Source organism: Stenella coeruleoalba (assembly GCF_951394435.1).
Source record: "Stenella coeruleoalba genome assembly, chromosome: 2".
NCBI classification, from domain to species: domain Eukaryota; kingdom Metazoa; phylum Chordata; class Mammalia; order Artiodactyla; family Delphinidae; genus Stenella; species Stenella coeruleoalba.
The window spans coordinates 76,256,504-76,281,374 of NC_137147.1; the positions used below are offsets into that span (position 1 = coordinate 76,256,504).

The following is a 24,871-nucleotide window of genomic DNA, read 5'->3' on the forward strand; positions in this document are numbered from 1 at the left end:
CTGGAACCTCAGGATGTGACCTTAATTGGAAATAGGAACTTTGCAGGTGTAGTTAGTTTAGATGAGGTCATATTGGATTAGGGTGGGTTCTAAATGCAATAACTGATATCCTTATCAGAGGAGAGGGCACACAGATAGATACATGGGGTAAAAGTCCATGTGACAATGGAGGCAGATTGGATTACTGCAGCTACAAGATGACGATTGCCAGAGCCACCAGAAGCTAGGAAGAGGCAAGGAAAGAAAGATTCTTGCCTAGAACCTGCAGAAAGATCATGGCCCTGCCAACACCTTGGTTTTGGTTTTCCAGCCTCTAGAACTGTGAGAGACTGTATTTCTGTTGTTTTAAGCCACCCAGTTTCTGGTACTTTGTTACTATGGTCCTAGGAAACTAATACAAGTTTCCTTCTGAAAGAGGAACTCATTCAAATGAATTAGGCTAACCAGGGTTAGCTTAAGTGGGAAATAATAGCAAATACTAAAATAATATTGCCAAGGCTGCCAAATCAAATCCTAAACTTTAAAACATTTGCACAGGGCTTCCCTGGTGGCGCAGTGGTTGAGAGTCTGCCTGCCGATGTAGGGGACGTGGGTTCGTGCCCCGATCCGGGAAGATCCCACGTGCCGCGGAGCAGCTGGGCCCGTGAGCCATGGCCGCTGAGCCTCCATGTCTGGACCTCAACAGGAGAGGCCACAACAGTGAGAGGCCCGCGTACCGCAAAAAAACCCCAAAAAAACAAAAAACAAAAACATTTGCACAATTTTAATTTCCTAATTGCTGTAAATTAGTAAAGTGATTTTAAAAATTTATTTTATTTATTTTTGGCTGCATTGGGTCTTCATTGCTGCATGCGGGCTTTTCTCTAGATGCAGCTAGTGGTGGCTACTCTTCGTTGTGGTGCATGGGCTTATTGCTGTGGCTTTTTGTTGCAGAGCATGGGCTTTAGGTGCACGGGCTTCGATAGTTGTGGCACACGGGTTCAGTAGTTGTGGCTCATGGGCTCTAGAGTGCAGGCTTAGTAGTTGTGGCGCATGGACTTAGTTGCTCCGCACGCGGCATGTGGGATCTTCCCAGACCAGGGCTGGAACCCGTATCCCCTGCATTGGCAGGTGGATTCTTAACCACTGCGCCACCAGGGAAGCCCAGTAAAGTGATTTTTAAAAATTCTTTTAATTAAAAAAGACATTTATTAGATAAAATGAAAAAATACAAATAAGTAAAAAAGAATTAACGAATCCTACCATGCAAAAAAGTGATAACAATAATAATTTTCGTGGACATTTTGATTTAGACTCTCCCAGATTCTTTGATTTATATTTTGACTTATTTAACATATGTTTTATAACACGCTCTTCCATGAAGGGCCATATTTTTATTTTTGTAAAAGGCAAAGGAAGAAGTCCGGCTGAATCTTTCAGTTTTCAAAAAAACTCTGATACTTCTGCCAGATGTTCAGTTTCTGTTGCTTTCATCCAGCTCTGGCCACAATCATGAGGCACCACCACGATGCCACTCACCAATTTCCGCAGTCCTCCCCAACCAGCCTACAACTGGAGCCACACCCCATTTCCCAGGACTGGAACTAGTCCTGCTACCCTTTGTAGATCAGATTATTTCTGTAGAATATGTGTGCTCTCGCCTTTAAAGGATTCAGAGTTTAGGTAAGTTTGGGCAGCACTGCTCTGTCTTTCTATTTGTATTTATTTATTTATTTACTTACCTACCTACCTCGCCACGCAGCTTGCGGGATCTTAGTTCCCCCCACCAGGGGTTGAACCCAAGCACTGGGCAGTGAAAGTGTGGAGTCCTAACCACTGGACCACCAGGGAATTCCCTTTCTTTTAGAGATTCACAATTAATGTTAGTATTTTAAAGACTGAGAAATGCTACAGTAAAGAAATATTTGTTTTATCCATCAGTTACTGAACTTCTTTGGCCAAGGAAGCCTTTTTTTCTTCTCCCTTTTTCCCTCTCTTTTCAATGTATCAACATCTTGCAGAACGGGTGTTCTGAAGAACACAGCTAATTTTGGATAGCCAGTTTAGGGTCAGACTCAATTTTGTTACTGCCAGAGTACTTTGACCGTGTGTCCGGCTCCAAGAAATGGACTTCAGTCTTAGTGATCTTCCTGTAGCTCCAGTCTCCTGAGGCTGTAGACCTCCTTTGCCCTTTCAAGCCCCCTTCCCAAGGACATTATCCTGCTTCTAATGCTTGTTGTCCCGCCCATTTCATTTCCTTCCTGCCTGCACCCTGCCCTTGAACTCCTCTCCGCTATGCCTGTTTGTTATGAGGGCCCCGGAGTATCAAACCCTCAAGCAGCTGCATGACTGGACTTGTTTTGTGAAAGGTCATAACTTTCAGATACCCTGTACTGATTACCAGGCTGTCGACACCACAGCGAGTCTGTCTCCACAGCATTGGCCCCCCTCCTGGAACTGGTCTAGTTCCAAGACTGCTTTTCCAAGGCAGTAGTCAACCAAATTGTGTTCTTCTCTATCTTAGAAAAATCACTGGACAGGTAAAGTTGGGGGTGGGGAATATTTTGCAGAGAGAGAGCCACAATCAGTGTGCTATATACTATTAAGAGTGTTTTACATAGGTTACCCTGTTTCCCAACATCCCCTAAGAGAAGAGTTATCCTCCCTCTGCAGTTAAGGTAAAGATGGTGTAGAAGGGCCCAAAGGCAGTGATCAAGGCTTCTGATAGAGATGAACCTTGCTCCAAAGTTAGTGTTCTTTCCGCTCTAACATGCTGCCCCCTACCATCTTCCAGGTGACAGTGTATGTAATTGCAGGAAATCTACTTGGGGAAAGAGAGAAACGGTCTCTTTGGCTTCACATTTGAAAATCTATAACAAATACCATCACCTGCTTTCCAGCTGTCGAAGTGCCACAGAGCTGCATCCAAAACAAACTGTTTTTAACAGGAGGATCCCCTACCATTCAACAGTCCCCCCCCAGCCCCCCACCCTCCACCTGCCAAACGAAATCTAGGAAGCTGCTGCTGCTTCCGCCACCAAGGCATCTGTACCGTGGTGGTATTTGAAACGACCGTGAATCTTGCAAACGGGGAGCGAGCTTTGCTCCTTTCCACTGCTACCGCCTTATCTGAAACTTTCCCTACTGCCATCCTTTCCTTCCACAGTCTACACAGGAAGGTGGGGAAGGGAGGAGCAGAATAAAAGCGATTGACTTCTCACTTTGACTGCCAAAGTCAGCTGGAATTTTCCAAAGGCTCTGAGGCTGAGCAGTAGATGTAGTTAGCTATGGAATGGATGAGCTATTGTGTTTTACGTCTCTTCATGCTTGGTCCTCTACCAGGCCTGGCATCAGTCTGAGGGGATGAGAATGGCATCACCACAGTAAATGCTCTGGCTTCCTGAACCTCCGGCCCAAAGGACAACATTTTCATGCCTAAGGCTCATGGGCTCCCTCCCTCCCACTAGTCATCTTGCATCCTGATGATAGATTAATTCTCCTAAAGTACTGATTTAATTCTCATTTCCCTGCTCAATGCCTATGCCTTGTTGTTTTGTGTCTTAAAGTTTCAACTGCCATTTATATTATTATATGCATTTATAGTGATTGGCATTTCAATTAATATTATATGGATTGATCTATGTAATATGATATTTATCATAAAAATGCAGTTTACAAAGTTGTAAGGATATGATCTCATTTCTTAAATGTAGGTACATTTGCATAGTAAAATGTCTGAAAAAACATATGTTCAAATGGAGACAGTGCTTGTCTGTGAGTAATAGACTTTTAATGGTTTCTAGTAGTTTTTTTCCTTCCCAAACACCTTTGCTTGATTATTCCAGATCTTCACAACCTGTCAGGTGACAGTCTTTCCTCCTGCTACTCCCCAGAGCTCTCCCCACCCCACTCAAACCGCGATAGACGGCGGTCCTGGAATTTATTTTGTACTTCCCCTGTCTGTCTGGAACACCCTGCCTGTCAAAATCCTGTCCAGCTTGTCAGGCCCGACTGCAGCCTTCCTGCATGATCCCTTCCCTGACTCTCCACTCAGAAGCATACATACAACTTTGCGTGAGAGTTCTTTTCTCACATGGGTGTTTATAGTCAGGGTTATTCTACACACCATCTCTGATGTCCATACCCCTGTGAGAGGGGGAATGTAGGGCAGAAAGGCTAATTCAGCTGCCTGTTCACTCAGATGGAAGGAATATCTAAGGCAGTCAGAGGAAGCAATGAGGGAATGGCTAGAGGGGTGCACGCCCTTGGAGACTGTCCACTGTGAGGGCTGGCAGGGAACCACCTTTCTGTGAAGGGCTGGTGGTGCAGGGACAATAAAAATATGTATGGAATGCACTCTTTTTTAATCCCTTAACAACAACAAAAAAATTTTGATTGCGCTCCAAGGGGAAAAAAAATTCAACTTTATTGACTGAAAAATATCAGTGAAGACAACTGACCTGCATTTCATCACTAAAATGGTATATATTTCAAAAATAGCAATATGAAGGCAAATTTCTTTATTTTCACCTTAAGTTATGTTGACATTTGGCAGTCTTATGAGAACGATGGGCCAGAGATCTGTAAACCCCAGAACTAGAGTCTGAAGATGAACCTGCCTGAGACTCTTGCCCTAAGAAGCTCTAGAAATGAGAACATCAAGGTTCTCCTCTGGCCTTCAGACAACCTGGGACCTTGTTTGAGCTGAGATCCTTCTGTGTTAACACAGCAGATTCCCTGAGTCCTAGGACTCTGTTACTTGTCTTACCTCATTACCCAGCCTTCCTTGAGGGTAAGAACTGTTCCTTATACTCTTCACCCTCTTCTGGTGAGGGCCCAGCACAGTGCCTTTTGTATAGTGGGTCATCGAGAAATTCCTGTTTGTGACAATGGTGATGAAGAAATAGTTGGAGAGAAAGTGACTTCACCCATGTATGTTGAATTTTATTTTCTTTAAAACAGCACACCCACTTAGTGGAAGTTATACTCCGGGAGTGTCTACGCTGAACACCACTGGAACCCAGGGCTTCTGCTCCCTTCACTCACTCACCCTGCTGGAGTCTCTCAACAGTCCCCTCTGTTGACAGGTATGGCCCCGCACAGCGGCATGTGCCTGCTTGTGCTTGGTACAATCTGAGAAGCTTGCAAAGGCATTGCTCATGCAAAACATATCCTAAAAATATTTCTCCCGGGCTTCCCTGGTGGCACGGTGGTTGAGAGTCCGCCTGCCGATGCAGGGGACACGGGTTCGTGCCCCGGTCCGGGAAGATCCCACATGCCGCGGAGCGGCTAGGCCCGTGAGCCATGGCCGCTGAGCCTGTGCGTCCGGAGCCTGTGCTCCGCAACGGGAGAGGCCACAACAGTGAGAAGCCCGCGTACCGCAAAAAAAAAAAAATTTCTCCCATCAATCTAAAGTAGTGCCTGAAATTTTCACCATTACTTAATTTTTTTGTATTAAGTAAGGACCTTGTTACTAGAGGGGAAAAATACATTGTTATTACTACCTAATGATACTTTAGCTCTGATTAGTTTATCTGCCAGGCCTCCCATTGCTCTGAACTCCCACAGCCTCTAGGATATACCTTTTATCATTGCATTCACCACAATGTATTGGAATGATCTCTTTCCCTGTTTGTCCAAGCCACTGTGAGCTTCCGCAGGCTATCTCCTGGTACAATGTCAGCCTGGCACATGATGGGCCCGCAAAAATATCGTTAAACCCAACTTAGGTAGCCCTGGGGAGTTCTGAACAGAGTGCCTAAAGCAGTGAGTCCAGGGATGTGGAGTCTTGCAGTGAGCAACAGTTACACCAAATGCACTACTTGATAGGCTTCTGCAAGGAATGAGAGGCCCACCAGAGACAAACTTGCCCCTGTCACAATTTGGTTAATGTTGACCAGTAGGTTACCTGTGAAGATGGGTAGACTCTGTCTCCACTAAGATGAAGAGAATTATCCTCAGTAATTAAAAGCATGTCAGGGACAGATCCAACCCTAACCTCATCCTCTAGTGTTCACCATCCCAAAGAAACTGAGCCTGCTTCCTGGGGACAGGATCCACATCATGCATATTTCTTGTGGTTTTTTTGGTTTATTTTTTTGCAGTATGCGGGCCTCTCACTGTTGTGGCCTCTCCTGTTGCGGAGCACAGGCTCCGGACGCGCAGGCTCAGCGGCCATGGCTCACGTGCCCAGCCGCTCCGCGGCATGTGGGATCTTCCCGGACTGGGGCTCGAACCCGTGTACCCTGCATTGGCAGGCGGACTCCCAACCACTGCGCCACCAGGGAAGCCCTCTTGTGTTCTTAACAGTCCAGAACAGAGTCTGGCAAATATCAGGAACTAACAAATAAGAGCTAACAATTATATAGTGCTTACCATGTGCCAGATACATTCCTCTAAGAATTTTATATGTGTTAACTCATGTAATCCTCATAACGATGAGGCAGATACCATTAACATCCCCATTTTACACGTGGGGAAACCAAAGCTCATGGGAGTTTATATGACTTCCCTGAGGTCGCAGAGCTCCAGTCTACCCTTTTAAATATTTTGCCTTAGTGCTCTTAAATAGGAGTGAATGAATAAGTCTCTCCCTGCACCATATTTTTTAAAAATAAATTTATTTATTTATTTGGCTGTGTTGGGTCTTCGTTGCAGCGCAGGGCTCTTCTCTCTAGTTGCAGTGCCCGGGCTTCTCATTGTGGTGGCTTCTCTTGTTGCGGAGCACGGGCTCTAGGTGAGTGGGCTTCAGTAGTTGTGGCACACAGGCTCAGTAGTTGTGGCTCGCGGGCTCTAGAGCGCAGGCTCAGTAGTTATGGTGCATGGGCTTAGTTGCTCCGCGGCATGTGGGATCTTCCTAGACCAGGGGTCAAACCCGTGTCCCCTGCCTTGGCAGGCAGATTCCTAACCACTGAGCCACCAGGGAAGTCCCATCCCTGCACCATATTTTTATAGCAGATTATAGCAGATATAGCACCTCCTGGTGCAACACTTAAAGCACGGTTTCACCCACTAGACTGTGACTAGCGCAGGGTTATTCTTTGACTCTTATCCACCCTCAGTTCCCCGAGCGGTATTACTTGCCCCATCGTAGCAGGACTTCCATACGTACCTGTGTCCGCCAGGGGGCACTGTGTCCGCACCACCTCCTCCTCCCGCTCCCTGCGCCCCTGCGCAACCTGAGAGGGGCGGAGGCAGCGTTGGGCGGAGCCTCCGAGACGCCCTAGTAGGAGCTATCCCGGCGGGCCGCGCGTGCGGCCGCGTTTGAATGGCTCAGAGTGGGCTCGGCCGGGGACCTGAGGGATAGTCTGGGCTGCCGGGGCGCAGTCGGTCAGCGCCTGGGCTAGGCGGAGGCGCCGCGGTACCATGAGGCGCCGGTAAGTGACAACCGGGCCTGCGCCATCCTCGCGCCGGCGGTTGCCCTGCGGGGGCCAGGCCTCTCCTCGGGCCTGACCGCGCCCTGGGCCCACCTGCAGGCCCCGCGGCGGCCTCTGCTCGGCCCGGCCCGCGCAGGGCTGCAGGGGTCAGGGGTCGGGAGTCGGGGCGGCGGGGCCGCGGTCTCCCGTGGAGCTCCCTACCCGGCCGCGGCGAGGAGGGTCGGGGCGGCGGGCGCAGGAGCCCGCCCGGGTGGGCGCGAGGGGTCCGGGCCGGGAGAGGCGTGGACGGAACCTGCTGTCACTTATTTATTTGCGGATGGAGCCGACTTGTGCATCCCAGTGAGCGGGGAAGGACGCCGGCGTCTGAGGCGCTCTGTTTGAGGACAGGTTTTCCCGAGAGCCGCCTAGGCCCGGCTGTGGTATTTCCTTATTTTCTGTCGGGTCCTTGCTTCCCTGACACATAACCTTTTGTTCAGCAGGACAAAAACTTGACATAACTGCATAAGAATTGCTGATTGCAACTTTAAAAACCTCATTGTATTTTCTGAAAAGTTGTTCTGTAACAGTACCTAGGCTTTTCCCAAGGTCTTAAATGGGCTTAAATATGGAGAAAACAAAGAGTTGATTTGTTTCCTTGTGGCTTGTAAAATTCCTTGAAAACAGAGGTTTCTATGTCAGTTTCTTTGAGATTAAAAAAAAAAAAAGAGAGAGACTAACAGAATTTAGGTCTGTAATAATCACCAGTTAAGCACTGGCAAAGATTATGAGAAACTAGTCCACCTAATCGCTTAAATTTGTGTAGTTTGTCCTGTTGTGTTGTTTTTTAAACCAGCTTCAGACTTGAATCAGAACTTTATACGTTGAGGCTTTTACTTGGCTAATAACTAGCGTTGTAATCATAACATTGGTTAATATTTATTTTGTGCTTTCTATATGCCAAGCACTCTTTTGAGAGCTTTGCTTTGGGACAGATACTATTATTATCCCCATTTTGACAAAGAGGAAACTGAGGCACAGAGACGTTAAGTAACTTGTACACGGTTACACAGCTAGTATAGTTGGGACCCAAGCAGGCTGGCTCCATGCTTTTAGCTATGCTGCTCTACTGCCTCATTTATATGTTGCTCTTTTTAGTTTACAAAGCAGTTTCATTTTATTTACTTCTCTCAACTGGGGAGATAATATACGTGTGAGGTGCGTTTGTGTACATGCACACAGTACTAAATCGAGTTCTCTGCTCTTGTGGACGTAACTTTTGTGCATTGAGCAGCAAAATCCATTGGCTATTTTAAGATAAATAGAATTTATAAAGTTCATGTTTGTATTGTAGGTTATAGTTTTAATCCCTTTGTGTCATTTCCTAAAAGTGTAGAGAACAGTTTGAAATCTATGTAATTCCTTAAAATATACCATTATATATTAATGATTCTTTCTGAAAACTTACTGAGTGGTTACTCTGTACTTGGAATGATTAACTTAACTAATAACTCCATGACAAGAAATAGGATTCAAAAGCAATTAAGAAATCAGTTTACACTTATTTACAGCCGAGCATTTAAATTTTTAATTTCATTCATCAGTTATCAAGCAATGTTAGGCCCAATTGGTTATACAAAAGAAATGTGCTGGGGCAACAAACCTGAGGAAAGTTAGTTTAGTTTGGGATATAAAATTAACAACAATCACCACCGCCACCACCAAAAAAAAAAAAAAGAAAGAAAGATATATGAGATATTCTTTATTAGTGCAGTGGGTGTATGATGAATTGAACTGAATAGATCAGTAATGCTTCTGCAAAGAAGCCAAACTGAAGCATGGATGTAGGGCATTGAATAGAAGTGTGAATGGGGAATTTTAGTGAGGAAACAGTGTGTTCAAAGACTTGAAATTGGGAATGAAAATGATTTTTCTAGGGAACAGTAAGTCTGGTCTATTTGGAAAGTTCCTGTTGAGAAAAATAAGATTATGGCAGACTATGAGGAATGTTATATAAGACATATGTCAAAGAAGTTTAGGTTTGACATATATATAAAAAGAGATATGATTTTAGAAGTTTAAAAACTTTTAAATCGGTGATTCTCAGCTGCTGGCAGTTTTGCCCCTCAGGGGACATTTGGCAGTGTCACGCCTTGCGGGGTGGGGTGCTATTGGCATCTAGTGGATAGAGGCCAGGAATGCTGCTAAACATCCTGCAATGGGTCAGCCCCTCCATGAGAAATAATTACCCCAAATGTCAGTGGTGATGAGGTTGAGAAATCCTCTTTTAAGTTGTTTGCTTATATGGCCAGCCTCTGTTTCCATGTGCTGTAGACAAATATGAATGATGAATTTTCAGAGCATGAGTACAAGCAATATTAAAGTTAAGGAGAAGCTGCCTCAGAGACCTCAAGAAGGCAGCTATTGTTGGAGTCCTGGGGGAAAGAAGCTATAAGGAATTAGGATAGGAGCACTGAGAGTGAACAAGTAGTGGTAAAAATGAGACAACTATTTAAATAATATTTTTTCCAAGTTTGAAAATAATGCATGTTCATTGTAGGAAATTTAGGAAATGTAGAGAAAGTGTAAAAAGAGCAAAAGCCGCTTATAAAATCCCCCAAGCAGAAAGAACAACTGTTAACATTTTCATGTGGTGTTTCCTTTCAAATCTTTTTCTATGTTGATACCTATTTTCCTTCATAAGACTAGGATTATACATTTTTCTCCTTGTGGGTTTGGTTTTTTTTGGTTTTTGTTATTTTGACTCAGCATATCATGAGTATTTCCCATTCTTAGAAAAATGTTCTTTTTCATGGCCAGCCTTCTTTGTTTTTTGTGTGTGTTCTTTTCAAGTTGGGGATTTTGCTTTGTATTCAAAAGACACATTTTGGAGGAAGAAATATTAGAACATGATGACTGATTAAATATAGGAAACAATAGGGGTAAAAGTGTATGGTATCTCCAAGGTTTTAAATCTAGGAAGCTAAAATAATGGTGCAGCTATTGAAATAAATTGGGATTCTCATAATACTTTTCATCTTAGGTATGGAAACTGCTGTTTACAGAGATACATAATGAGATTTTAATGAGGATCCTTGATGCCTATCAGCTTACATTTTTCCTAAAACCTCTATAATAATCTTCCTTTTCTTTTCTTTCTTTTTTTTTTTTTTTAACTTTTTGTTTTTTGTACTAAGCTTATTTTTCAGTTCTTTCTTTGCAAGTCTTCCCCTTCTTGGAAAGGTTTTTTGAAATATGTTTTCTATTAGGGTACTAAGTAAGGCTCAAGTTTGTTGGTCATGAATCTTTACTTTGAAAGATTAAATGACTAGTTCGAGTTTTTAAAATGTATAGATTGCTAAAGTTTATAAGCAAGAGGTGAGTATAACTCTTCCAGGGGAGGAGGAATTATCTTTAAAAATGCTTGCCCACTATGGGATGCATCATTACATCACATCAGTCTATATTACATTGCTATTTTATCAATCATTATACTTGTTGATCTCTATCAGTTAATTTGGTGCTTTGTGGAAAATGTATTTAGGAAAGTAAATTTTAAAGAACCTTAAAGCTAATACAAATGGTACTTTTACTGGGACTATACGCTTTTCAAATTGGATAGGATATAATTTGACTTTTTTTTCCTACTGACTGTTTTAGTACTTCATGTTCATCCCCCACCCCCGGTATCTTCTCACTAATAGCTAATATCCATTAACTTTGGAGAAGTTTTGTAATTTCTTTGTTCTTGGGACATGATGAGGGTAGAGATGGGAGGAAAGGGTCTTCTGAAAGTTCCCCCCAGTTTGCCTCCCCTATAATCACCTGTCTCTCCTTCAGTTTTACACACTGCCTAAAATTCCTGAACAAGTCACTCAGGAACCTACCACCTATGTATGAATCATGAATACCCATTCTGGCATCTCTTCTAACTGGTGTAATCTTAAAACAGGCAGCCTGGTTATATGGGAAAGGCTGTAACACTGGAAGTTACAGTTCTAAGCCTGGTTCTCCTATTAGTGACTGAGTGTTCTTGGGCAAATGCCTTAATCTTATCTGTAAATTGAAATTATCTCCAAGGTCCTTTCCAAATCTTAAGAGTCTGTGAATCTGTGAAGTATTTGCTTTTGTAATTACCATGGAGAGACTATTAGTCTTTTACATTTCAGCATGAATTAATCATAGATCATAAATGATTTCTTCCAAAGGCATTTGTAAAAGCTACTCCCATATCATAAGACTGGGGGAGGAATTTTAGAATGGAATTTAAATGGCACTAGAATACAAGCTCCAGGAAGGCAGGGAACTTTGTTTTGTTCACTTCTGTTTTCCCAGTGCCTAGAGTGGTAATTAGTATATAACATGTGTTAATATTTGTTGAATTAGTGAAGGAATGGGTTGTTTTTGAGGAAAGACAAGCTTGTTGGAGTACTGTACAGATCCTCTGAGTACCTTGAAAGAACTCAGAATACAAATCAACCAGATTACAACCCAATCATTCCTACAATATAAAAATACCTCCTAGATGTTGTAAAGCATCCATTGTTCACTTGGCTGCTTTCAGAACTATTAAGTAATGACTGCCCTGACTGCCCTTCATGCTCACAGAGTGCAGTTTTGTCCATCACCAGATCTTACTTTAGTGCCAGCCTGATTTTTCAATGTGCCTTTTACTCTTATTTGCAAAAATCTATGCTCTGCCTATTCCCTATACCACTTAATATTATCATTAATAGTATGTTTAGTGTTATTGCAAAAATAAATTATATATATCGATTAAAAATTGTCTTTCATCTATGGAGGATTCATGGCACAGCAGTTAGAAACTAGTACTCTTAGCCTTCCTATTCCAGTCATCCTAATTCTACAACTGCCATATAAAATAATCTTCAGGAATATTTTTAATCATATGATATACAAAACTTCTAAGTAAGCCTGTTTTGTCTACAAACTAAAGTCCAAGATTCCGGACCTGGCATTCAGTGATTCTGCATTTTAGCCAGTCTGCCTTTTTAGTCTATCCTAGTCTTTCCCCTGCAGTGACCTGGACTGTAACTTTTTTTTTTTTTTTTTTTTTTGCCGTGCCATGCGGCTTGCAGGATCTTAGTTCCTCAGGGGGGAATCTGGGCCCTTGGCAGTGAAAGCCCAGAGTCCTAACCACTGGACCACCAGGGAATTCCCTGGACTCTAACTATTTAATTATTGAATAGTTGTTGTAGATAATAATGAAACAAAAAACACAATTATTCTTACCTAGAAAGTATGTTTTCAGATAAGGAGAGGCTGACAGACTTTCTCAAGAAGGCTTGTATTGGCTGGCATTGATTATTTGGCTGAATTATTAATTTACTGAAAAATAACATCAAGGAACAAGAATCCTTAAAACTCTACATAAACAATTTTTTCTCTCCTTGTTGGCAGATGTATCTGGAAATTAAGTATATGTATAGTATATATATTTAGTGGTATTAGTTGACTACTTAGTGAGACTGACTATATAATTCTGTGCCCACAGCATTGTTTGGATGGTTTATCAGTCTGGATGGGCTCGGTTATTTTGCAGTAACAAATAACCACCATATCTTAGTGGCTTAAAATAACAAAAGATTATTTCTTCTCAATTCATATTACATGTGAGTTGTCTGGGGGCTCTACTGTGTGTTGTCCTTGCTCAGGAGTACTGAGCAAGTCATATGACCATGCCTAACTTCAAGATGATGGGCAAGTATAAACCTATCATGTATCTGAAAGGAGAACTGGAATATCATGGCACAGTTTTAATGTTTACCACAGTTGGGGCACCCATTGACTTTTTTTTTTTTTTTTTTTTAAGTTAGAGAGGAAAGGTTGCTTTATTCAGGAGGCCTGCAGCCTGGAGAGAAGGTGGACTCATGTCCAAAAACCAACTCCCCCTTTGACGTTTTTGAATGTATTGTTACTCTTCTCTCCTGTCTGACCGTTATCTTTCATGGTTGACATAATATTTCTTTAGATATGTTCCTTCATTTATCAGCTCTTCATTAAGTATCCCCTATATGTCAGGTACTATCCTAGATACAATGAATGTGGTTCCTGGTCTCATGGAGTTCACAGTCTAGTGGGAGGACATGGAAAATAAGGAAATAAGCAAGTTAATTTCAGACAGTGATAAGTGCTATGGAGGGGAAAAATAAGGTACTGCTATAGAGAATGGTTGGTGGTGAGGGTAGGGTTATCCTTGATCGGGTGGTCAGGGAAATCTGGGGTGGGTGACATTTGAGCTGGGAAGCAGCAGCCCTGAGGGTATATGGGAGAAATATTTTAAGCAGAAGGAATGCCACAAAATGGAAATGAGCTCAACATGTTTAAAGACAGAAGACCAGTATGGCTGGAGCATTTAGGAGAAACTGATACTATAGTCCAAGGGAGAGATGATGGTAGTTTGCTCTAGGATGGTGGTAATATATTCCCAAACTATATTCTAGTTTGGGAATATATTATAAAGGCATAATCAATGTATTGGATATAGGGAGTTTAGGAAAAGAGAAATCGAGGGTGAATCCTCTGTTTTGGACTTGAGCAACTGGGAAGATGATGGTTCCATTTACTGAGTTAGGAACAGTTAGGAGGAGCAGCTTTGAGAGGGTGGATATTAAGGGTTCTATTTTCAATATATTAAGTTCAAGAATGATGACTCTTCGACACCCGAGTGGAACTGACTTGTAGGAAGTTGGAGATACAACTCCAGAGTTTAGAGGAAACATTGAGACAAATGATTTTTTTTATTAATGAGGCTAATATGTTAAATTTGGTTACAGTTAAGTCTTAGACCTGGAAGTCATTGTATCTCCTTAAAGCAGTATGCAATTCCTCTGGAGAAGGGAGTATTCCCTAAGAGAAGGGGGCGTTTTCAAACTTCAGTATGGTCTGATTTCAGCCCAGGATAATGGTGGTAACAAACCTTGTAACTGATGGGATGTACGATAATCCTCACAAGCATTCTAGTGTAAGAAGCATTAAGAACCATTGCTATAAAAGGATGCTAGCATCATCTTCTGTTGATTTCTTCATTCGATTCTCAAAGGACAATCTACCCTAATATTTAGGGTCTTAGGGTATACTTCACTCTACTGATTTCAAAATTAGGAACATGAGGCTTCCCTGGTGGCGCAGTGGTTGAGAGTCCGCCTGCTGATGCAGGGGACACGGGTTCGTGCCCCAGTCTGGGAGGATCCCACGTGCCGCGGAGCGGCTGGGCCCGTGAGCCATGGCCGCTGAGCCTGCACATCCGGATCCTGTGCTCCGCAACAGGAGGGGCCACAACAGTGAGAGGCCCGCGTACCGCAAAAAAAAAAAAAAAAATGTAAAAATTAGGAACATGTATTACAGCAGACTGGTAATCCTAGTCCAAATCATGAAGATAGGTTGTTAAAATTAGTTTATATCAGCTTGTCTTTTTTGAGTGTTATGTATCTTATTGGCATATCCTTTCACATATATAGAGTCTGTCTATCTTGAAAGCATCAGGAATAACTTTAGTAGCTAAACAAGGGGTCAAAAAGGATCCTTAAGATGATGTTGTTTTATATATATGTATATATATTTACATTTCTGAGTTTAAGAAGACAATTGGAAAGGATTAGAGTGGTTTTTCCTCCCTGTGAATATTTCCAGAAAAATAATGGAATGTTGTAACAGGGAGAGTAAGAGATATTCATCAGAACATGCTAAAATAATTATCTACGTGGCTTAAGAAACCCTAAGTCTTCCCAAAGATTCAGGTGTTTATATAGTCATAAGAAAAGAAATATATAATACATTTTAATTTAGTTAAAACATAATTAGAAGTTTGGGATTAACTCCTAATATATATACACACTACTATGTATAAAATAGATAAACAGCAAGGACCTACTGTATAGCACAGGGAACTATATTCAGTCTCTTATAATGACCTATAATGGAAGAGAATATATATGTGATATAACTGAATCACTTTGCTGTACACCTGAAACTAACACAACATTGTAAAATAACTATACTTCAATTTTTAAAAAATGGTTAAAAATGAAACATAATATTTGCATTTGATACAAAATTCAAAAAGTCCAAAAGGGAAGTCTCCCTTTCACCCCATCCCCCAGCCACACATATCCTCTCTCTAGAAATGACTTTTCTCCCCAGTTTCTTGTGTATCCTTCCAAAGATACTCAGTGAATATATAAGCAATCGCTCACGTACACTTTATTTTTCACTTAAGTAATAGCATACTGTTCTGTACCTTATCTCCCCGCCACCCGCCAACTTTTCAGTAAAAGGCATAAAGTCACTAAAAAAATTAAGTCTGTATGTCCAAAACTATTGATAAAGGTGACGATAAACAAACACCTAGTTATCAGAATTTAGCTAACTTTGTTTTCCCATTATTAATCTCAGTTCCTTAATGTAGAATACTCAGTGGACTTAATTATTACAACTGAGGAGTAGGGCCTTGCCTGGTGGTGCTGTGGTTAAGAATCCGCCTGCCAGTGCAGGAGACACAGGTTCAAGCCCTGGTCCAGGAAGATCTCACATGCCGCAGAGCAGCTAAGCCCGTGCACCACAACTACTGAGCCTGTGCTGTAGAGCCCACGAGCCACAACTACTGAAGCCTGCGCTCCTAGAGCCCGTGGTCCACAGCAAGAGAAGCCACTGCAATGAGAAGCCCATGCACCACGCCCTCACTCGCCGCAACTAGAGATAGCCTGTGCACAGCAGCAAAGACCCAATGCAGCCAAAACAAAATATAAATAAATAAATAAATTTATTAAAAGAAAACAAACTGAGGAGTAGGTGGTGGGAATGGTAATTCCCACTTAGTATCAATTTTGTAATTTTTATTTCAGGGTGACTTAGTCATAAGAGAGTTGGAATTCAGTTTGGTCTAATTGATTGAAATGATGTATCATCATGTTGTACCCACTGAATTGCCAGAAATCTGTATTTTCACGCTTGACCCACCTTCCTGAATTTGACATTATCTCTCAAACCAGCCTTCCATGGGAAACTGAATTAAGAGGTGATGTGTTGAATCATTTAGCAAATAAAAAAGCCCTTGGGGTTTACTCCAGGTACTAGGGGTTTGAGTTGTTAAGAACATGGAATCAGAATGATGGTACTTAAGTTTTATGATTTGACTGTTTAGTGATATTGGGCCCTGATAACTTGGTAAATTGATTTCCTCAATAGGAATAAACCTAGAAATGTACTAGAAAATCTGGGTAACTTGATGGGGCAGTCTTTCCCTGGACAGTGCATGAATAAGCACCGGCTGTATTTGTTTCTGTGCTTCTCTTTTTCTTCTCCGTAATTGTTCACCTCCTCTCCCCCTGTCCCCAAGCCATACCCCATCTAATTGACACGTTATTTCAAAATGTTAACCTTCAATCAGATTAGAATCTAGAAGGGATTAAAAGGCTCCAAACAAAATGAAACAAGTCAACACAATGTATCATTACTCTGACAGTGTAATAGTTTCTCATATAGTTTATGAAAAGCACAGTTAACATGCCATTCACTTCGTCACTTTGAGTAGTACAAGTGTCTGCTGCCTTTGGAAACCACATCCCACCCACCCACCCAAATATGCTAGATAAATCAGTGTCACAGTTAGGGGATCATGTAATCTGTTTTTGAAACTGGCTTGACATTAAAGTATGTTGTTTTAGTTCTTACGTGTGATAAGTTGTATCTGCTTTACACTGGGTCACATAGTCTGTTCAGTGCACCATTTGTGTTGAACGCCCTGTTGGAATAGTTATGAGAATACATTTTACATGTTGATTAAAATTTAGTTAAACACTCATTGAGAGTCACTGGGTGAGTCCTACTGGCCTAAAAGCTATTGTTACTCTGTAAAATGACTCTCTAAATAGCTTTGCTTAAAACCATTCTATTTCATATTTTAACTCAAAGAGCAATTTTTCCCCATAAGCTCTTAGATAAATCATATCACTATGCTTAATGTATTATAATTGTTTGTGTTTCTCCCACTGTAAATCTTGTGGTGATGGTGAGAATTTTACAGTAGGAAAGTTTGGGAAGTTTACAGTTATAAGCAGGAATGAAGCAGAAAACTCCTAGTTACTATGATGTAGTTGTATGTAATACCAAGAATTCTTCTACCTAAAGTGATTCAAGTCATGAATTTTACAATTTTGTGTTGCTTTACATAACTTAGGAATTTATGTGTTTCGAGGCTTAAGAAACTTTCTTATTACGGTATTGTCCTCTTATGTTTGAAAAAGAAAGTTAATTCTTCTATTTAAAATGTGAATTTTTTTACTGTAGAAAATTGATACAGAAAAATAAGCCAAAGAAAGTGGTTCAACCTTAATACTGTAGAAAAATAAATAGGAAAAAAAAAGGATTCAACTATAATAGCACTCTTTAGAAAGAACTTTTATCCTTTCAGTCTTTTTTCTTTTCCTGTGCTATGTGTGCACATATACAGAAACATATAACAAATTTAGGAACTGGTATTAAAATTTGCTGACACCACAAAACATGTTTCTCACACCAAAGGCAATTTTCTTCACTAGTGATGTTTATGTGTAACTTAATAAGAGCTAACATTTACAGTGATTAACCATGTGCTAGACACTGTGGTGGGTGGATTATTTTATTTAATCCTCACAACTCTACTCTGAAAATAGGAGGTTAAGTAACTTGCCTAATATCACATAACTAGTAAATGGTTAAAGGAGGACTGAAACCCAGGAAGTCTGACTCCAAGACTTGTGTTTGCCCCTTACCACATACCACCTAGTCCTTTCAGTTTAATCAGATAAGAAAAATACAACTTATATTAAATATTTCAAAAGCAAACTAAAAATACATACAAAATCCTAAAGATGCCACCAGAAAACTACTAGAGCTAATCAATGAATTTGGTAAAGTTGCAGGATACAAAATTAATGCACAGAAATCTCTTGCATTCCTATACACTAATGATGAAAAATATGAAAGAGAAATTAAGGAAACACTCCCATTTACCATTGCAACACAAAGAATAAAATACCTAGGAATAGGGAGACAAAAGACCTGTATGCAGAAAACTGTAAGACACTGATGAAACAAATTAAAGATGATACCAACAGATGGAGAGATACCATGTTCTTGGATTGGAAGAATCAATATCGTGAAAATGACTATACTACTCACAGCAATCTACAGATTCAATGTGATCCCTATTAAATTACCAATGGCATTTTTTATAGAACTAGAGCAAAATATCTTAAAATTTACATGGAGACACACAAGACCCCGAATAGCCAAAGCAGTCTTGAGGGAAAAAAACGGAGCTGGAGGAATCAGGCTCCCTGACTTCAGACTATACTACAAAGCTACAGTAATCAAGACAATATGGTACTGGCACAAAAACAGAAACCGATCAATGGAACAAGATAGAAAGCCCAGAGATAAACCCACACACCTATGGTCAACTAATCTATGACAAAGGAGGCAAGGATATACAGTGGAGAAAAGACAGTCTCTTCAATAAGTGGTGCTGGGAAAACTGGACAGCTACATGTAAAAGAATGAAATTAGAACACTCCCTAAAACCATACAAAAATAAACTCAAAATGGGTTAGAGACCTAAATGTAAGACCAGACACTATAAAACTCTTAGAGGAAAACATAGGAAGAACACTCTTTGACATAAATCACAGCAGGAAATTTTTTGATCCACCTCCTAGAGTAATGGAAATAAAAACAAAAATAAACAAATGGGACCTAATGAAACTTCAAAGCTTTTGCACAGCAAAGGAAACCATAAACAAGACAAAAAGACAACCTTCAGAATGGGAGAAAATATTTGCAAATGAATCAACGGACAAAGTATTAATCTTCAAAATATATAAACAGCTCATGCAGCTCAATATTAAAGTAACAAACAACCCAATCCAAAAATAGGTAGAAGACCTAAATCGACATTTCTCCAAAGAAGACATACAGATGGCCAAGAAGCACATGAAAAGCTGCTCACCATCACTAATTATTAGAGAAATGCAAATCAAAACTACAATGAGGTATCACCTCACACCAGTTAGAATGGGCATCATCAGAAAATCTACAAACAACAAATACTGGAGAGGGTGTGGAGAAAAGGGAACCCTCTTGCACTGTTGGTGGGAATGTAAATTGATACAGCCACTATGGAGAACAGTATGGAGGTTCCTTAAAAAACTAAAAACAGAATTACCATATGATCCAGCAATCCCACTACTGGGCGTATACCCAAAGAAAACCATAAATCAAAAAGACACATGCACCCCAATGTTCATTGCAGCACTATTTACAATAGCCAGGTCATGGAAGCAACCTAAATGCCCAATGACAGACGAATGGATAAAGAAGATGTGGTACGTATATACAATGGAATATTACTCAGCCATAAAAAGGAACGAAATTGGGTCATTTGTTTAGAAGTGGATGGATCTAGAGACTGTCATACAGAGTGAAGTAAGTCAGAAAGAGAAAAACAAATATCGTATATTAACGCATATTTGTGGAACCTGGAAAAATGATACAGTTGAACTGGTTTGCAGGGCAGAAACTGAGACACAGATGTAGAGAACAAACATATGGACACCAAGGGAGGAAAGCGGCAGGATGGGGGGCGGTGGTGTGATGATTTGGGAGATTGGGATTGACCTGTATACCCTGATGTGTATAAAATGGATGACTAATAAGAACCTGCTGTGTAAAAAAAAAAATAAAATTCAAATATTCAAAAATAAAATAGAGAAAGAGGTTAACACTTCCCAATTAATTTTATAAAATCAGCAGAAAGTAATGCCAAAAATCTGACAAAGCCATTAAAAAAAAAAAGAAAGGTAGTGACTTACAAGGAAGGTAAGCAGAGTACAGAATTCATGTTTGGCAGTTTTACAATCAAAATGCCAAAATTCAAAATCAGCTCAGCAAATAAAGACCATGTGCATTTGGAAAAGTTTACAGTCTCTCTGTGGTAGAGTGATAAAGTGGTATGAAAATAATAATACCTACTTCACTGATTTGGAATTAAATGAGTAAACACGTGTGAAGGACTTAAGAGTTCCAGACATTTAGTAAACACTCAAGAAATGTTAGCCGTTAAAATTACCTAAGATCCCATAGCTAGATGGTGACAGAGTAGGGGATTCAACCTGTCTTACTGAGAACAAGGAAGAGGGTAGGTGTCATGCTACCCCGGGATATGTAAATAGCACGTGTGTGCTCTAACTCCCCAATAAGCAGAAGGAAATGTCAGAATATTGTAAATTGTAAAGTCCTATGAACATACAGTATGATACTCTAAAATACATGTGTAAAAATGTGATGCATCATCTTTATAATTAAATGTTGCTGTTTAAAAAAAAAGCAAACTAAAACATGGTATTGTTTATTGTCAAATTTTCAAAGGGAAAAATTGATAATACAGAATCTTCTGTTATCCGGAGTGCTGATAGTGTTCATTCTCTACCTCTTTTGGCAGGAGTCTGAATCTAGAGGATCTAGAGGGTAGCTGTCCATTTCTGCCCCATTTGCCAAGCTTACGTAGTTACCCAGTGTAGAAAATATAAAAATTTAAAATAGGAGTTTAAAAACATTGTTTCTATGAAAACTAATTGGAATAGTTTGGATAGACTGGATGAAGGCAGGTGACTCAAAAACTTGCTATCAAATGCAGTGTAGGTTAGAAAGCTGAAGGTAAGTGAAGAAAATCGAACAGCTTAGGATTTTGCACTGATAATGCTTTGTGAGTATCATTGAGTTCTTGAGCCACTTTAAAGAAATCCAAAGTAGAAATCATAGATGATGCTTATGCATTATTTTTAGATTTTAAATTAAAATGTGTAAGGTGTATGTGTACATCTGTCACTTTTTTTCATGAACCCTCATTTTAAGTGATTTTTTAAATCATTTTAAAAATAAATTTATTTATTTATATTTATTTTTGGCTGCGTTGGGTCTTTGCTGCTGTGCGCAGGCTTTCTCTAGTTGCGGTGAGCGGGGACTGTTGTTTGTTGTGGTACGCGGACTTCTCATTGCTGTGCCTTCTCTTGTCGTGGAGCACGGGCTCTAGCTGTGCGGGCTTCAGTAGTTGTGGCACGTGGGCTCAGTAGTCGTGGCTTGCAGGCTCTAGAGCGCAGGCTCAGTAGTTGTGGCTCACGGGCTTAGTTGCTCCGTGGCATGTGGGATCTACCTGGACCAAGGCTCGAACCCGTGTCCCCTGCATTGGCAGGCAGATTCCTAACCACTGCACCACAGGGAAGTCCCTTTTTAATCATGTTGAACAACCAACCATCACTCCCAGTCACATTATATGAAAGGGCTCTTACTATATATTTTAAGAGCTCGAAAACCATATTTTTCAACCCAGTAATATGCTTATCCAAAGGAAGTAATCAAATGGGTACAAATATTTGTGTATACAGATATTCATCAAGTATTTTCTGTAATAGCAGAAATAAAAACAAACAGCATCCATGTGATAAAATATATATTAATTTAAATCATTTTCAAAGAAACGTTTTCATATGTAGGAAAGTATATGTTAATGACAAAATGCAACATATAAAACTAACAGCATGAGAGGAGAAGCACCAGAATATTATTGGTGGTTGAATTACTGGTGATTTTTTATTTTAATTTATTATAAACTAAGTAACATTTGTAATGAAATGCAAAATTTGGTATAAAGGGGGTTTAAAGTAAAAAGTTTCTCAGCCGGTCCCCAGCTTTGCAGTTCACCTCTGTGGAAACATTCAGTGTTTGCTGGAATATTCTAAAGTGAGAGAGATAATTTTTATCAATGTTTATTTCTGATTTTTTTTCTTTTATGCAGCACACTTCCTTCTACTCCCAAATCCAAGGATGTGGAGTGAGGGAGGGAGGGACAAGACATAGTCTTCCTGTGCACAGTTGTTGTTTCTATCCCTTTCCCCCTCCCCTGCCTCTTTCCCAGTACTGTTGTTGAGACAAAGCTGACTGCATCTACAGTCATTAGAGGAAATAACGCCTCTAGCCCAAAGAGCAAGGACATGGCATTTTAACTATATCTTTGATAACATTGCATATATACATATAGCCCACATATAAGCTTTGCTCACTGAAGTAGTCTAGTATCTTATCTAGTTCTTTTTTTTCTTCTTATTTTTTTAAAATTATATTTTGGCCATGCCTCGCGGTATGTGGAATCTTAATTCCCCAGCCAGGGATCGAACTTACGCTCCCTGCAGTGGAAGCACGGGTCTTAACCACTGGACCACCAGGGAAGTTCCTCTTATCTAGTTCTTATAACATGTAAAATTTTAATCATGTAGAAAAATAGAGAGGATGGTATCATGAACATCCCAATTACCCAGCTTCAACAGTTACCAACATTTCTTGTTTTATTGATTTTCCCTTTATCTGTGCAAATCTTGTACATCATCTCTTGTACATCATCTGTATGATGTATGTATCTCTGAAAGACTCTCTTAAAAAAAAGACATCACAATACCATTCAACTAGAAATAATTAATAATAATTTCTTACTCTCATACACTGCTGTTGGGAATGTAAAATGGTACAGCTTTTAAAAGATTGGCAATTTTCTTAAAAAGTTAAACATAACACCTTCCCTATGACCTAGCCATTCCATTCTTTAGGTGTTTACCCAAGACAAATGAAAGTATCTGTTCATACTAAAACTTGTACATGATTATTCATAGCAGTTTTATTAGTAATAACCAAAACTGGAAACAACCCAGGGATCCATCAGCAGGTGAATAGATAAACAAATTGTGGTACATCCATACAATAGAACACTGTATTGCTCTGCAATAAAAAGGCATGGACTATTGATACATGTAACAGCGTGGATGATTCTCAAAATAATTACGTTGAGTGAAAGAAACCATCTCCCTCCAAAAAAAGAGAGTATATACTGTATGATTCCATTTATATAAATTGTAGAAAATGCAAAGTAGTCTGTAGTGACAGAAAGCAGATGAAGTGGTTGAGGAGAAATTAAAAAGGGGCACAGGAAATTTCTGGAGATGATGGGTAGGGTCACTATTGATTGTGTTAATGGTTTAATGGGTGTATATATATACATACACACACTTTAATTGTTTGCAGTTTTATTATATGTTAGTTATACTTTAGAGTTATAAACAGAAATTATCCTTAATATCACATATCCAGTTGATAGTCAAGTTTCCCTGATTCTAACACATCTTAACAGGTTTTTTTTTCACTAGGACACATACTATATTCAGTTGATACAGCCTTTTTTGATATGTAGGTTCCTCCTCTTCTTTTTTTTTTTCCTTGCAAAGTATTTGTTGAGGAAACTGAGTTTTTTGTCCCAAAGAATTTCTGTATTCTGGATTTTTTATAATTACATCCTCATGGTAGTGCTTAGCAGATTCCTCTCTGTCTAGTGTATTTCTTTTAAACTGGTAGTTGGTAACAGGTAGTTGAGGCTTGATTATGTTCAGGTTAGATTTTTTGACAAGCATACTTAATAGTAGTGTTATGTAGTATTTCCTATTGTATGTATCACATCATCACGAGGCATATAATGTCTGGTTGTCTCCTTCTTTGTAATGCTAAAGTTGGTTAGTGATTTAGATGTTGTCAGCCTGATCTATCCGTTATAAAGTTCCCCATCAGCTTCTGTATCTTTTTTTGCTTTCTATTCATGCTCAAATTGAACAACCATTTCTGGAGAAGAACTGAAAATATGGAAACAAAGAAAGCTTTAGATTCTGATTTTTTGAGTACATAAGAGTTTTAATTTTTTTTACTATGGTTGCTTAATAGGAGCTTTCCTTCATTTCATTTTCACAATTTCCTGTTTATCTTCAGAACTCAGATCTAGTGTAACCTGAGATACATTTCTGGGTATTCCACTACCCCTCAAATTAGATGTACTGCTAATGCTTTTTTAGCAACGTGTACTGTTTCTCTTGTATAGCATTTATTGTTTTATATTTATTGGCTTTCTTTCCCACCAGGCTATGAGCTTCTTGAGAAATAAGGCATACACTTATTAAACTCTTGACACATAGTAGATGCTCAGTAAATGCATGCTGAATTAAATACATATGCTTTCTTTCCTTTAATCATCTAAAAAAATGAACCTTAAAATACTAGTATACTTTGATTTGTGATGATATTCATATGCTCACTGTTGCCTTATTGATTTTGTCTGGATGATTTGTCCATTGATGTAAGTAGGGTGTTAAAGTCCCCTACTATTATTATATTATTGTCAATTTCTCCCTTTATGTCTATTAATACTTGCTTTATATATTTACATGCTCCTATGTCTGCAAGTTTTTCTTATTCTTTTGGAGTAAGGCAGTAGTAAAACATCTTCACTTTTACGGATCAGTAAAATGAGGCTCTGATGTTCATGTAGTTGGTTAAGTGGGAAAGCTGAGAATTTGAACATGGGTCTGTTTGACTTAATCTTTTAGCTACACTAGCCTTTTAAGATTGGATGAGTCTCTAATTTTTCACCCAAATAATGAGTTGTGATTCCT

General features: G+C 39.9%; 1 protein-coding gene across 7 annotated transcripts in view; it reads left to right on the plus strand.

Moving 5' to 3' along the window:
- KATNBL1 (katanin regulatory subunit B1 like 1) overlaps positions 1-24,871 on the plus strand; it is a 65,560-nt gene that overhangs the window by 5,115 nt on the left and 35,574 nt on the right. For 2 of the 7 annotated variants that reach the window (XM_079906728.1, XM_079906729.1), the window contains one exon: positions 4,942-5,066. The exons of 2 other annotated variants lie outside the window; for them this stretch is intronic. The gene's annotated coding sequence lies outside the window, so the exon portion shown is untranslated. Of the gene's footprint in view, positions 1-1,609; positions 1,663-4,941; positions 5,067-7,205; positions 7,356-24,871 lie in introns of those variants that run through there. 3 more of the 7 variants (XM_079906727.1, XM_079906733.1, XM_079906731.1) reach the window with 2 other exon arrangements.